The sequence below is a fragment of the Triticum aestivum genome, chromosome 2B, assembly GCF_018294505.1.
Source record: "Triticum aestivum cultivar Chinese Spring chromosome 2B, IWGSC CS RefSeq v2.1, whole genome shotgun sequence".
In the NCBI taxonomy this organism is placed as follows: Eukaryota; Viridiplantae; Streptophyta; class Magnoliopsida; order Poales; family Poaceae; genus Triticum; species Triticum aestivum.
Genome location: NC_057798.1, coordinates 65692247 through 65707798, shown reverse-complemented (window position 1 = coordinate 65707798; position 15552 = coordinate 65692247).

Genomic DNA, 15552 nt, shown 5'->3' with positions numbered 1-15552 from the left:
TGGATAATTATGAAATTGAGAAATACTTTGTTGAAGTTGGCAAGTCCCATAGCATGCACGTATGGTAAAAGTTGTGTGACAAATTTGTTGCATGAGGTGCTCTTTTGATTGTCTTCCTTACGAGTGGCAGTCGGGGACGAGCGGTGGTCTTTTCCTACCAATCTATCCCTCTTGGGGCATGCGTAGTAGTACTTTGCTTCGAGGGCTAAGTAGACTTTTGCAATAAGTATATGAGTTCTTTATGACTAATGTGAGTCCATGGATATACACACACTCATCCTTCCACTTTGCTAGCCTCTATTATACCGCGCAACTTTCACCAGTATCATGAACCCATTATTTACCTTCCTCAAAACAGTCACCATACCTACCTATTATGGCATTTCCATAGCCATTCCGAGATATATTGCCATGCAACTTTCCACCGTTCCATTATTATGACACGCATCATCATTGTCATATTGCTCTTTGCATGATCATGTAGTTGACATCGAATTTGTGGCAAGGCCACCTTCATAATTTTCATACATGTCGCTCTTGATTCATTGCATATCCTGGTATACCGCCGGAGGCATTCATATAGAGTCATATCTTGTTCTAGCTTTGACTTGTAATTCTAGAGTTGTAAATCAATAAAAGTGTGATGATCTTCATTATTAGCGCATTGTCCCAGTGAGGAAAGAATGATGAAGACTATGATTCCCCCACAAGTCGGGATGAGACTTCAGACTTTATAAAAATAAAAGAGGCCAAAGAAGCCCACCAAAAAGAAAGAAAGGAAAAAGGGAAAAAAAGGAAGAAAAAGAAAAAAAAATAAAGAAAAAGAAAGAAGAAAAAGAAAAAAATGAGAGAGAAAGAGAGAAGGGACAATTGTTACTATCTCTTTTCCACACTTGTGCTTCAAAATAGCACCATGATCTTCATGATAGAGAGTCTCCTATGTTGTCACTTTCATATACTAGTGGGAATTTTTCATTATAGAACTTGGCTTGTATATTCCAATGATGGGCTTCCTCAAAATGCCCTAGGTCTTCATGAGCAAGCAAGTTGGATGCACACCCACTTAGTTTCTTTTGTTGAGCTTTCATACATTTATAGTTCTAGTGCATCCGTTGCATGGAAATCCCTACTCACTCACATTGATATCTATTGATGGGCATCTCCATAGCCCGTTGATACGCCTAGTTGATGTGAGACTATCTTCTCCCACTTTTTGTCCTCACAACCACCACCATTTACCACCATAGTGCTATGTCCATGGCTTGCGCTCATGTATTGCGTAAGAGTTGAAAAAGCTGAAGCGCGTTAAAAAGTATGAAACAATTGCTCGGCTTGTCATCGGGGTTGTACATGATGGGAGTATTTTGTGTAATGAAAATGAAGTATGGCCTAACTATATGATTTTGTAGGGATAAGCTTTCTTTGGCTATGCTATTTTGATAGGACATGATTATTTGTTAGTATGCTTTGAAGAATTATTATTTTTATGTTTTGTAAGCTTTTATCTTGAATCATTTGGATCTGAACATTCATGCCACATTAAAGAAAATTACATTGAGAATCATGCTAGGTAGCATTCCACATCAAAAATTCTGTTTTTATCATTTACTTACTCGAGGACGAGCAGGAATTAAGCTTGGGGATGCTTGATACGTCTCCAACGTATCTATAATTTTTTATTGTTCCATGCTATTATATTATCTGTTTTGAATGATTATGGGCTTTATTATACACTTTTATATTACTTTTGGGACTAACCTATTAATCGGAGGCCCAGCCCATATTGTTGTTTTATTGCTTGTTTCAGTATTTCGAAGAAAAGGAATATCAAACGGAGTCCAAACGAAATGAAACCTTCGGCAACGTGTTTTTTTGGGAGATTATCATCCTGGAGGCTTGGAGATCAAGTCAGAAGATCCTCGAGGAGCCCAGAAATAGGGGCACGGCCCCCTGTCTCGTGGACCCCTCGAGCACCTCCCGACCGACTTCTTTTGCCTATATAGTCCCACGTACCCTAAAAACATCCACAGAGAAGATAGATCAGGAGTTCCACCGCCGCAAGCCTCTGTAGCCACCAAAAACCTCTAGGGAGCCCTTGCACCCTGCCGGAGGGGGGATCCTTCACCGGTGGCCATCTTCATCATCCCGGCGCTCTCCATGACGAGGAGGGAGTAGTTCACCCTCGAGGCTGAGGGTATGTACCAGTAGCTATGTGTTTGATCTCTCTCTCGCGCGTGTTCTCTCTCATGTTCCCTCTATGGCACGATCTTGATGTAACCCAAGCTTTGCTATTGTAGTTGGATCTTATGATGTTTCTCCCCCTCTACTCTCTTGTGATGAATTGAGTTTCCCCTTTGAAGTTATCTTATCGGATTGAGTCTTTTGTGAGAACACTTGATGTATGTCTTGCCGTGCTTATCTGTGGTGACAATGGGATATCATATGCCTCTTGATGTATGTTTTGGTGACCAACTAGCGAGTTCCGCCCATAAACCTATGCATAGGGGTTGGCACACGTTCTTGACTCTCTGGTAGAAACTTTGGGGCACTCTTTGAAGTACTTTGTGTTGGTTGGATGAATCTGAGATTGTGTGATGCATATCGTATAATCATGCCCACATATACTTGAAGTGACAATGGAGTATCTAGGTGACATTAGGGTTTTGGTTGATTTGTGCCTTAAGGTGTTATTCTAGTACGAACTCTTGCATAGATTGATCCGAAAGAATAACTTTGAGGTGGTTTCGTACCCTACCATAATCTCTACGTTTGTTCTCCGCTATTAGTTGCTTTGGAGTGACTCTTTGTTGCATGTTGAGGGCTTGTCATATGATCTATCTATGTTATTATTGTTGAGAGAACTTGCACTAGTGAAAGTATGAACCCTAGGCCTTGTTTCCTATCATTGCAATACCGTTTACGCTCACTTTTATCGCTTGCTACCTTGCTGTTTTTATAATTTCAGATTACAAAAACCTTTATCTACTATCTATTTTGCACTTGTATCACCATCTCTTCGCCGAACTAGTGCACCTATACAATTTACCATTGTATTGGGTGTGTTGGGGACACAAGAGACTCTTTGTTATTTGGTTGCAGGGTTGTTTGAGAGAGACCATCTTCATCCTATGCCTCCTACGGATTGATAAACCTTAGGTCATCCACTTGAGGGAAATTTGCTACTGTCCTACAAACCTGTGCACTTGGAGGCCCAACAACGTCTACAATAAGACGGTTGTGTAGAGGACATCAATGTGCATTATCGAGAGGGACCGGAGATACCTCTCCGATACTCAAAGTGACAAATCCTAATCTCGATCTATGCCAACCCAACAAACACCTTCGGAGATAGCTGTATGGCATATTTATAATCACCCAGTTACGTTGTGACGTTTGATAGCACACAAGGCATTCCTCCGGTGTTCGGGAGTTGCATAATCTCATAGTCGGAGGAATATATATTTGACACGAAGAAAGAAGTAGCAATAAAACTGAACCATCATTATGCTAAGCTAACGAATGGGTCTTGTCCATCACATCATTCCACTAATGATGTGATCCCGTTTATAAAATTACAACTCATGTCTATTGCTAGGAAACTTAACCATCTTTGATTAACAAGCTACTATAGTAGAGGCATACTAGGGACACAATGTTTTGTCTATGTATTCAGACATGTATCAAGTTTCTGGTTAATACAATTCTAGCATGAATAATAAACATTTATCATGAATAAGGAAATATAAAATAACAACTTTATTATTGCCTCTAGGGCATATTTCCTTCAGTCTCCCATTTGCACTAGAGTCAATAATCTAGATTACATTGTAATGAATCTAACACCCATGGAGTCTTGGTGTTGATCATGTTTTGCTCGTGGAAGAGGCTTAGTCAACGGGTCTTCAACATTCAGATCCGTATGTATTTTGCAAATATCTATGTCTCCCTCCTTGTGCAAATCTCGGATGGAATTGAAGCGTTTCTTGATGTGTTTGGTCTTTTTGTGAAATCTGGATTCCTTCGCCAAGGCAATTGCTCCCGTATTATCACAAAAAAAAATCATTGGACCCGATGCACTAGGTATTACACCTAGATCGAATATGGACTCCTTCATCCAGACTCCTTCATTTGCTCCTTCCGAAGCAGCTATGTACTCCGCTTCACATGTAGATCCCGCCATGATGCTCTGCTTGGAACTGCACCAACTGACAGCTCCACCATTCAATAAAAATACATATCCAGATTGTGACTTAGAGTCATCCGGATCAGTGTCAAAGCTAGTGTCGATGTAACCACTTACGACAAGCTCTTTGTCACCTCCATAAACGAGAAACATATTCCTAGTCCTTTTCAGGTACTTCAGGATGTCCTTGACCTCTGTTCAGTGATCCACTCCTGGATTACTTTGGTACTTCCCTGCTAAACTTATAGCAAGGCACACATCAGGTCTGGTACATAGCATGGCATACATGATAAAACCTATGGCTGAAGCATAGGAATGACTTTCATTTTCTTTCTATCTTCTACAATGGTCGGGGATTGAGTCTGACTCAACTTGACACCTTGTAACACAGGCAAGAACCCTTTCTTTGATTGATCCATTTTGAACTTCTTGAAAACTTTATCAAGGTATTGAAGGAAATATGCCCTAGAGGCAATAATAAAGTTATTATTTATTTCCTTATATTCATGATAAATGTTTATTATTCATGCTAGAATTGTATTAACCGGAAACATAATACATGTGTGAATACATAGACAAACATAGTGTCACTAGTATGCCTCTACTTGACTAGCTCGTTAATCAAAGATGGTTATGTTTCCTAACCATGAACAATGAGTTGTTATTTGATTAACGAGGTCACATCATTAGTTGAATGATCTGATTGACATGACCCATTCCATTAGCTTAGCACCCGATCGTTTAGTATGTTGCTATTACTTTCTTCATGACTTATACATGTTCCTATGACTATGAGATTATGCAACTCCCGTTTACCGGAGGAACACTTTGGGTACTACCAAACGTCACAACGTAACTGGGTGATTATAAAGGAGTACTACAGGTGTCTCCAATGGTCGATGTTGGGTTGGCGTATTTCGAGATTAGGATTTGTCACTCCGATTGTCGGAGAGGTATCTCTGGGCCCTCTTGGTAATACACATCACATAAAGCCTTGCAAGCATTACAACTAATATGTTAGTTGTAAGATGATGTATTACGGAACGAGTAAAGAGACTTGCCGGTAACGAGATTGAACTAGGTATTGGATACCGACGATCGAATCTCGGGCAAGTAACATACCGATGACAAAGGGAACAACGTATGTTGATTATGCGGTCTGACCGATAAAGATCTTCGTAGAATATGTAGGAGCCAATATGGGCATCCAGGTCCCGCTATTGGTTATTGACCAGAGACGTGTCTCGGTCATGTCTACATTGTTCTCGAACCCGTAGGGTCCGCACGCTTAAGGTTACGATGACAGTTATATTATGAGTTTATGCATTTTGATGTACCGAAGGCTGTTCGGAGTCCCGGATGTGATCACGGACATGACGAGGAGTCTCGAAATGGTCGAGACATAAAGATTGATATATTGGAAGCCTATGTTTGGACATCGGAAGTGTTCCGGGTGAAATCGGGATTTTACCGGGTTACCGGGAGGTTACCGGAACCCCCCGGGAGCCATATGGGCCTTCATGGGCCTTAGTGGAAAGGAGAAAGGGGCAGCACAAGGGGGCTGCGCGCCTCCCCCCTTCCCCTAGTCCTATTAGGACTAGGAGAGGTGGCCGGCCACCCCTCTCCCTCTTTCCCCCTTGGGAATCCTAGTTGGAATAGGATTGGGGGGGGGAGTCCTACTCCCGGTAGGAGTAGGACTCCTCCTGCGCCCTCCTCCTTGGTCGGCGCCCCTCTCCCCCCTTGGCTCCTTTATATACTGAGGTAGAGGCACCCCAAAGACACAAGTTGACACAAGTTGATCCACGTGATATGTTCCTTAGCCGTGTGCGGTGCCCCCTGCCACCATATTCCTCGATAATACTGTAGCGGAGTTTAGGCGAAGCCCTGCTGCTGTAGTTCATCAAGATCGTCACCACGCCGTCGTGCTGACGTAACTCTTCCCTGACACTTTGCTGGATCGGAGTCCGGGGATCGTCATCGAGCTGAACGTGTGCTCGAACTCGGAGGTGCCGTAGTTTCGGTGCTTGATCGGTTGGATCGTGAAGACGTACGACTACTTCCTCCATGTCGTGTCATCGCTTCTGTAGTCGGTCTGCGTTGGGTACGTAGACAATACTCTCCCCCTCGTTGCTATGCATCACATGATCTTGCGTGTGCGTAGGAAAATTTTGAAATTACTACGAAACCCAACAGGTATGTGCGTTGTGAAAGTCCTATTAAGCGTCTTGATCTATCTCTATAGATCTTGATGGCCAATATATAAGCAGCTTCACGAGGTCTTTCATTGAATAACTCTTATTCAAGTATCCATTTATGCTATTCAGAAATTCTACATCATTTCCAATCAACAATATTTCATCCACAGATAATATTAGAAATGCTATAGAGCTCCCACTCACTTTCTTGTAAATAAAGACTTCTCCAAAAGTCTGTATAAAACCATATGCTTCGATCACCTCATCAAAGTGTATATTCCAACTCCAAGATGCTTGCACCAGTCCATAAATGGATTGCTAGAGCTTGCACACTTTGTTAGCACCTTTAGGATCGACAAAACCTTCTGGTTGCATCATATACAACTCTTCTTTAAGAAATACATTAAGGAATGTGGTTTTGACATCCATTTGCCAGATTTCATAATCATAAAATGCGGTAATTGCTAACATGATTCGGACAGACTTAACCATCACTAGAGGTGAGAACATCTCATCATAGTCAACTCCTTGAACTTGTCGAAAACCTTTTGTGACAAGTCGAACTTTATAGACAGTAACATTACCATCATCGCCAGTCTACTTCTTGAAGATCCATTTATTCTCTATGGGTCGCCGATCATTGGGCAGATCCACCAAAGTCCACTCTTTGTTCTCATACATGGATCCTATCTCAAATTTCATGGCCTCAAGCCATTTATCCGAATCTGGGCTCATCATATCTTCTTCATAGTTCGTAGGTTCGTCATGGTCAAGTAACATGAATTCCAGAACAGGATTACCATACCACTCTGGTGCGGATCATGCTATGCCAGACCTACGAGGTTCCGTAGCAACTTGATCTGTAGTTTCATGATTTTTATCATTAGCTTCCTCTCCAGTTGGTGTAGGCAACACGGGAACCGATTTCTCGGATGAGCTACTTTCCAAACTGAGAGCAGGTACCCCCCCCCCCCCCCCGCTCACTTCTTTTGAGAGAAACTCCTTCTCTAGGAAAGTTCCAATCTTAGCTATAAAAATCTTGCCTTCGGACTTGTGGTAGAAGGTGTACCCAATTGTTTCCTTAGGGTATCCTATGAAGACACATTTATCCGATTTGGGTTCGAGCTTACCGGGCTCAAGCCTTTTGACATAAGCATCACATCCCCAAACTTTAAGAAACGACAGCTTATGTTTGTTGCCAAACCACAGTTCATACGGTGTCGTCTCAATGGACTTTGACGGTGCCCTATTTAAAGTGAATGTAGGTGTCTCTAATGCATAACCCCAAAATGATAGTGGTAAATCGGTAAGAGACATCATAGATCACACCATATCCAATGAAGTGTGGTTACGACATAAGAAACAACAATACGCTGTGGTGTTCCAGGTGGCGTGAGCTGTGAAACTATTCCATATTGTTTTAAATGAAGACCAAACTCGTAACTCAAATATTCTCCTCCACGATCAGATCGTAGAAACTTTATTTTTTTGTTACGATGATTCTCCACTTCACTCTGAAATTCTTTGAACTTTTCAAATGTTTCGTATTTCCAATAAGTCACTAGCTCGTTCCATTGTTCCTGATAACGGAGTTTTAGTCATCTTGCCCATAAGGCACGGTTCGCAAGTATCAAATGATTCATAATCAAGTGATTCCAAAAGTCCATCTTTATGGAGTTTCTTCATGCGCTTTACACCTGATATGACCCAAACGGCAGTTCCACAAATAAGTTGCACTATCATTATCAACTTTGGAGCTTTTGGCATCAATATTATGAATATGTGTATCATCATGATCAAGATTCAACAGAAATAGACAACTCTTCAAGGGTGCATGACCATAAAAGATATTAGTCATATAAATAGAACAACCATTCTTCTCTTATTTAAATGAATAACCGTTTGCACTAAACAAGATCCAGATATAATGTTCATGCTCAACGCTGGCACCAAATAACAATTATTCAGGTCTAAAACTAATCCCGAAGGTAGATGTAGAGGCAGCGTGCCGACGGCGATCACATCGACCTTGGAACCATTTCCGACGTGCACCGTCACCTCATCCTTAGCCACTCTTCGTTTAATCCGTAGTCCCTACTTCGAGTTACAAATATGAGCAACCGAACCGGTATCAAATACCCACGCACTACTAGGAGAATTAGTAAGGTACACATCAATAACATGTATATCACACTACAAGAAACTTGTTAATACATGACAGATTTCCGGTGACAGATTCTAAAACCATCATGGAGAGCCAAGTATAGTCCCGCAAGCCAACTGAAGCCCGCCTAAAGCCCTAAACCTTTCTGCGTATATAAAACCTAACCCTAAGACACTTCCTTCCACGTACTTTCTCCAGCGGCCGCCGCGCACTACTCTCCCCCTCCTTCTCGATCCGGTCCTCCCTCCCTCCGCCTCATCCCCACTGGTCCGGTGGTTCCTCCTACCTCCACCTCCGCCCTCTCTCTTACCTGGACTCTCCCATCCCTCATGTTCGAGATCAAGTTCATTCGACCCTTGCAGCAAGTGGCCGCCATCCCTGGCGGCGGCGCGTCCATGCCTAGCGCCTGCCACCGCGCGCCGTTGCTCATCCTACACCGCCTTGTCGTCCTGAGCTGAGTCCCCACAGGTCGCACTCGTCGGCTGCAGTGGCGCCACCCCCATCAGGTACTTTGAGGTTTTCACGCAGATCTGATGTTCAGTCTTCAGTGCATCGTGCTTCCTGACTCCGCATGATGCTAGCTGCTTGTAGATTTTACTGAGATTGACGTGAGTCTTTTTGAGCCAGATTCATTCAAGCAAACTATCTACAGACAATTATTTCATTTATTTATTTAAAATCCTTTTTTTCTTTGAGGAGAGTATACATGAGCTAGCTAGTAGAGCCCAATTGTGAAGTTCAGGTTTTGTATTCTTGTGTACTGTATTTATCTTCTCAAGAATTTAATTTATATACCATCGGTGAGGATCAGATTTCATTTTTTAAGGAAAGCAATAATAAGAATAAAGTTTTAACAAGGAAAATGGAAAAACTACTCGGCAGCTCCCCCAGTTTCATTTATCATTGAATTGATAAAAAGTTCCAAAATCGTAAGTGTCCAGGACTAGCATGAGCCATATTGCATTATGAAAAATTAAGTAGTTAGAATAATAGAAACAACATGTCTTAACAAGGTAGGAAAGTAGGAAACCAGGATTGTCGCAAGCCAGGAAAACTCGCTGTCCAATGGGCAAAAACATGGTGCACCACACTATCCTGGAGTACAAAATCAAGTAGCAGGAATTACAAGCAGTTTTAATAACAAGTCTAACTAGTACTGCAGTTCAACTAATCATTCATCATAGCATCGTTTTCATTCAGGGTTGTGCTGCCTCATTTTTCATCATACTTCCTATGGTTAATGGCTGGGAATCGTTGGTGCGTGCATATCCGGCCATTCAGTGTACTGTGATGGCTTCTTGGAGGCAGCAAGAAACCCTAGTCACCGCTGGTTACCAGCGTGACTCTCACCAATCCTGTTGGTTTCCTCGACGTTGTGGCCTCGTGCTACTACGCGACGAGTTGGCTCCTTCTGCAACTCTCAAGGTAGGCACACAAAATCATCCATCCTATGGAAAATGATCTATTTTAAGCAATCAAAGCATGTTTATTGCAATGTCGACTTGTTATTTTCATATCATTATATATTGTCGTATCTGCGCTGTTGAAATAGGCCTTGAAGACATGATTTCTGTGATGGCATTAGTAGGGCGACATATTCGTTAGAGTTCTGACCTAAAAGTAATTCATTAATCTCACTCGATCAAGGTACCCACTACTCGGAGTACCCTCCCACCAAAAAAAGATGTGTGGTTCGGTGGTTCAACCAAAAATGCTATGCTTACGCACAAGACTACCCCTCTTCCCAAAAGCTGAGTGACCAAGACTAAGATTGTTTGTTAACTAGGCCTGCTATTAATTGCTTCTCAGTTACATATTATGTGCAAACTTTCTTTGTGTTATGTGGTGAAAGTAGCCATCATATCGATTTTCCACACAGTCATGTTAAGCCACATGCGTTTTCATGCTATTGTACCATGACCAGAATACTTCAATGGCATAGTGTTGGTCTAATTGCCATTCATTAATATAATTGATGCTTACAAGTAGGCTACTGATCTTTCCTGAATTTATTATATCTCACAATTTGAAGATGAATTCCTTGTTCCTGTTACATGTCATCATGTTCAGGATATTATGTACTAAATGCCTCCTTCTAGACTAGTTGTAAAAATGAACTTTTTCCGCCCTTTACTCTTTTATTTATATTAGAAACTACTGCAGAGTTTGATATGTGTAGTGCTTGAAGATTTGTCCTAATTGTCATCTTATAATAGTTTAGCCATAGTTTGTATTTGCACATCCCGAGAGCGTCCATTTTTTGCCTAGCTACAGTTATCTAGATTTGTCCTCTAACTTGTTTTTTTCATTATTTGGTGCAGGTCACTGATATATTTGTTTTTTGCAAGCAAATAAACATAATTTGGAGGCTCCTTTTCAAGAACGGCTTGCAAGAAAATTCAAAGTGATGTAGTATTGATGTTTGTAAATCCTTAATCAGCGACCTATGTAAATATGTATTGCTGGGTCATCTGAACAGTGGCATGATTGTAACAAGCTTTGTCTACTATGTGAAAATTATATTTGATTTTTGTCTCTGATTGAATATTAAGCGTATTAATTAGATAAAAAAAGATATAACTATGAATTACACCAGATTGCGGGTAAAAAAGAAACACACAAAAACAATTGGACTAAATTATAAGCATTTTTATTGCCTGGCGGAAAAAATGAGATAAGTTGGTAAATAATGTACTGAACAAAATTTTTTAGCCTAGGGATGCCACGTCAGAGTCACATAGGTTGCCACGTCAGGTGGAATTATGACGGATTGTTCCATCATATAGGTCCGGGCCTGGTATGGACCTGGCGGGTCTGGAGGTAGATCGGTGACAAACAAAAACCATCATGGAGAGCACCTGGACAAATTATGATGCGATATACGTGACGGATTTCGAATCCGTCATGAACGCCCATCTGTGATGGTTTTTCACTAAATTGTGACGGACCAGGACTGTCATGGATTAACCGATTTCTTGTAGTGTCAAATATACCTTTGCTCACTTTGCCATCCTTCTTATCCTCCAAATACTTGGGGCAGTTCCGCTTCCAGTGACCAGTCCCTTTGCAGTAGAAGCACTCAGTTTCAGGCTTGGGTCCATTTTTAGGTTTCTTCTCGGGAGTGACAACTTGCTTGTCATTCTTCTTGAAGTTCCCCTTCTTTTCACCCTTACCCTTATTCTTGAAACTAGTGGTTTTGTTAACCATCAACACTTGATGCTCCTTCTTGATTTCTACCTCCGCAGCCTTTAGCATCGCGAAGATCTCGGGAATAGTCTTTTCCATCCCTTGCATATTATAGTTCATCACGAAGCCTTTCTAGCTTGGTGGTAGTGATTGAAGAACTCCGTCAATGATATAATCATCTAGAAGATTAACTCACAGCTGAGTCAAGTGATTATGGTACCCAGACATTCTAAGTATGTGCTCACTAATATAACTCTTCTCCTCCATCTTGCAGCTATAGAACTTGTTGGAGACTTCATATCTCTCAACTTGGGAATTTGCTTGAAATATTAACTTCAACTCCTGGAACATCTCATATGGTCCATGATGTTCAAAACGTCTTTGAAGTCCCGATTGTAAGTTGTAAAGCATGGCTGAAAGTGCGACTAATCCCTAGGTGGTTTTGGTAATTCTTAACAACATATAGCTCATTAAACTAATGCCCTTTCAAGATGATCATTTCAGAAAGTTCAATGATTGGCATGGCATGGACTAGAGATGTGGACCCCTCAAAATGCAAAGGATACATATTGGCAACAAGCTCAGGACTCTACATTTTTATTTAAGTGATCCAAGATCACATTGAGTCAATAGGAAAGCCAATACTATTAAAAGGGGATGAGGTGTTGCTTAATGGATTCCTTGCTCAAAATGCTTAGTGACATGCTCCAAAGCCCTCAACCACTTTCTCATATCCACATATGTCCTAAACCTAAAAGTCAAACTCGGCCCCACCGATTTGATCTTTCCGGCGCCACCGAGTCCATTTGACATAGCCACTGCCACAAACCCTAGTCACTTCGATCTCACCGGTAGGGATCTCGGTCTCACCAAGATGGGATTGCAAACTCTCTGTTTCCCTTCGTAACGTTTTGGTCTCACCGAAATGAGCGATCGGTCCCACCAAGTCTGCAATGCTAACTTTCTGTTTCCTTTTCGTAACTCTTCGGTCTCACCGAAGTGAGCGAATCGGTCCCACCGAGTTTGCCTGGCCAACTCTCTGTTTTCCTATTACTGAAATCAGTCCCACCGAGTTGATGTGATCGGTCACATGAGATTACGTTATGCCCTAACCCTATCAAATCGATTCCACTGAGTTGACTGCATCGGTCCCACCGAAAATCCTAACAGTCATATTTTGACCTGACTCGGTCTGACCGAGTTTCATGATTCGGTCCCATCGAATTTGGGAATCTGTGTGTAACGGTTAGATTTTGTGTGGAGGCTATATATACCCCTCCACCCATTCTTCATTCATGAGGAAAGCCATCAGAACGTGCCTACACTTCCGCCATTCATTTTCTGAGAGAGAACCACCTACTCATGTGTTGAGACCAAGATATTCCAATCCAACCATATGAATCTTGATCTCTAGCCTTCCAAGTTGCTTTCCACCCAAATCATCTTTCCACCATAGCTTAATCTGTGAGAGAGAGTTGAGTGTTGGGGAGACTATCATTTGAAGCACAAGAGCAAGGAGTTCATCATGAACACACCATCTATTACCTTTTGGAGAGTGGTGTCCCCTAGATTGGTTAGGTGTCACTTGGGAGCCTCCGTCAAGATTGTGGAGTTGAACCAAGAATTTTGTAAGGGCAAGGAGATTGCCTACTTCGTGAAGATCTACCCAAGTGAGGCAAGTCGTTCGTGGGCGATGGCCATGGTGGGATAGACAAGGTTGCTTCTTCGTGGACCCTTTGTGGGTGAAGCCCTCCGTGGACTTGCGCAGACGTAACCCTTCGTGGGTTGAAGTCTCCATCAACATTGATGTACAACAGCACCACCTATCGAAACCATGCCAAAAATCTCTGTGCCAACATTGCGTTTGCTTCCTCCAAACTCCTCCCATTTATCTTCTGGCAAGTTGCATGCTTTACTTTCTGCTACTCATATACTCTTTGCATGCTTGCTTGAATTGTGCTGAGATTGCTTGACTAGAGCTCAGTTGCTAAAATCTGCCAAGAATTAAAATTGGGAAAAGGTTACGTTTTTATTTGGTCAAGTAGTCTAATCACCACCCCCCCCCCCTCTAGACATGCTTTCGATCCTACAAGTGGTATCATAGATTTGGTCTCCATTTGCCTTGATTTCCATAGCTTCGGTGATCATAGCCTTGGTTTCACGACCTAGGAGAGTATGGCATCTAGCGAGGGAAACTACCACCGTAGAGATCCTTACTTTGATGGTACTAATTTTGCTAGTTCGAAATATAAAATGAAAATGCATATTCTTGGACATAACCCCATCATTTGGGCTATTGTGTGTATTGGTTTGCAAGGTGAATTCTTCGATGGGAAAGAACCAAATCGTGAAGCAAACACGGAAGAATTGAAGATGTTGCAATACAATGCTCAAGCTTGCGATATTCTCTTCAACGGATTGTGCCACGAAGAACTCAACAAAATCAGTCGTCTTGAGAATGCAAAGGAAATTTGGGATACTTTGATTGATATGCATGAAGGTACCGACTCTGTCAAGGAATCCAAGTTGGATGTGCTTCAAAGTCAGCTTGACAAGTTCAAAATGAAGGATGGTGAAGGTGTCATTGAAATGTACTCCAGCCTTACTCTCATCACAAATGAGATTGCCGGCTTAGGAAGTGAAGAGATGACCGAAAAATTCATCATCAAGAAGATCCTAAGAGCCTTGGATGGAAAATATGATACCGTGTGCACTTTGATCCAAATGATGCCAAATTACAAAGATCTCAAGCCAATGAAAGTCATTGGAAGATTTGTTGCTCATGAGATGTCACTCAAGGATAAAGAAGAGCTTCACAACAAGTCTAGTGGTGCTTATAAAGCCTCATGTGATGCTCCTACATCATCAAATGAGAAACAAGCCTTCAATGAAGAATTGAGCCTAATGGTGAAGAACTTCAAGAAATTCTACAAGAGTAGAAGCAAGGAAAGAAGTTGCAAGTCAAGGTCCTACAATGACAAAAGATCTTCTAGTCGTGAGCGAAATTGCTACAATTGTGGAAGACCCAGACACTACTCCAATGAGTGTACGACTCCCTACAAAAGAAGAGAAGACTCACCTAAAAGGAGAAGCAAAAGGGAAGAATCACCTCCAAGAGAGAGAAGGAGTAGAGATGGTTGCCATGAACGAAGAACCTCTCGAAGAAGCAAGGATTCGAAAAGGAAGGACAAATCATCAAGGAGCTATACAAAACGAACGCATCAATCTCATGTTGGTGAATGGGTATCCAGTTCCGACTCCAACCACCACTCCGAGAGAAGTTATCACTCTGATTCCGAGTATACTCAAGATGAAGGTGTTGCCGGTCTAGCACTTGTGTCAACCAACTCCTATGACATATTTAATTCACTAAAGGAAGGGATTGGGAGATGCTTCATGGATAAAGGCTCCAAGGTAACACACCCCGAGTATGTTTATTTCAATAGTGACGAAGATGACTTGCTAGGTGATGATGATTTACTTGTTGACAACTCTAGTGATGAATACTATGATGAAAAAATGCTATTGATCATGATAATAAAGATGAAATAAATGACGATGATAAGAAGGAGATTGAGCATCTAACTAAATAACTAAACACTCTTAAGTTAGCTCATGAAACTACTTTAGAAGATCATCGAGAACTTTTAAAAACTCATGAGAAGTTACGCTTTGAGAAGCTCAATCTTGAGCAAGAACGAGAGTTCTTAAAAGCCATCAATGATGATCTTTGGAAGAAAAGTTCTTCTTACATTTCCAAGCATTTACTCTTGTCTACTTACATGCCACAAGTAAAATCTAGCAACAAGAACAAGAAAGATTCT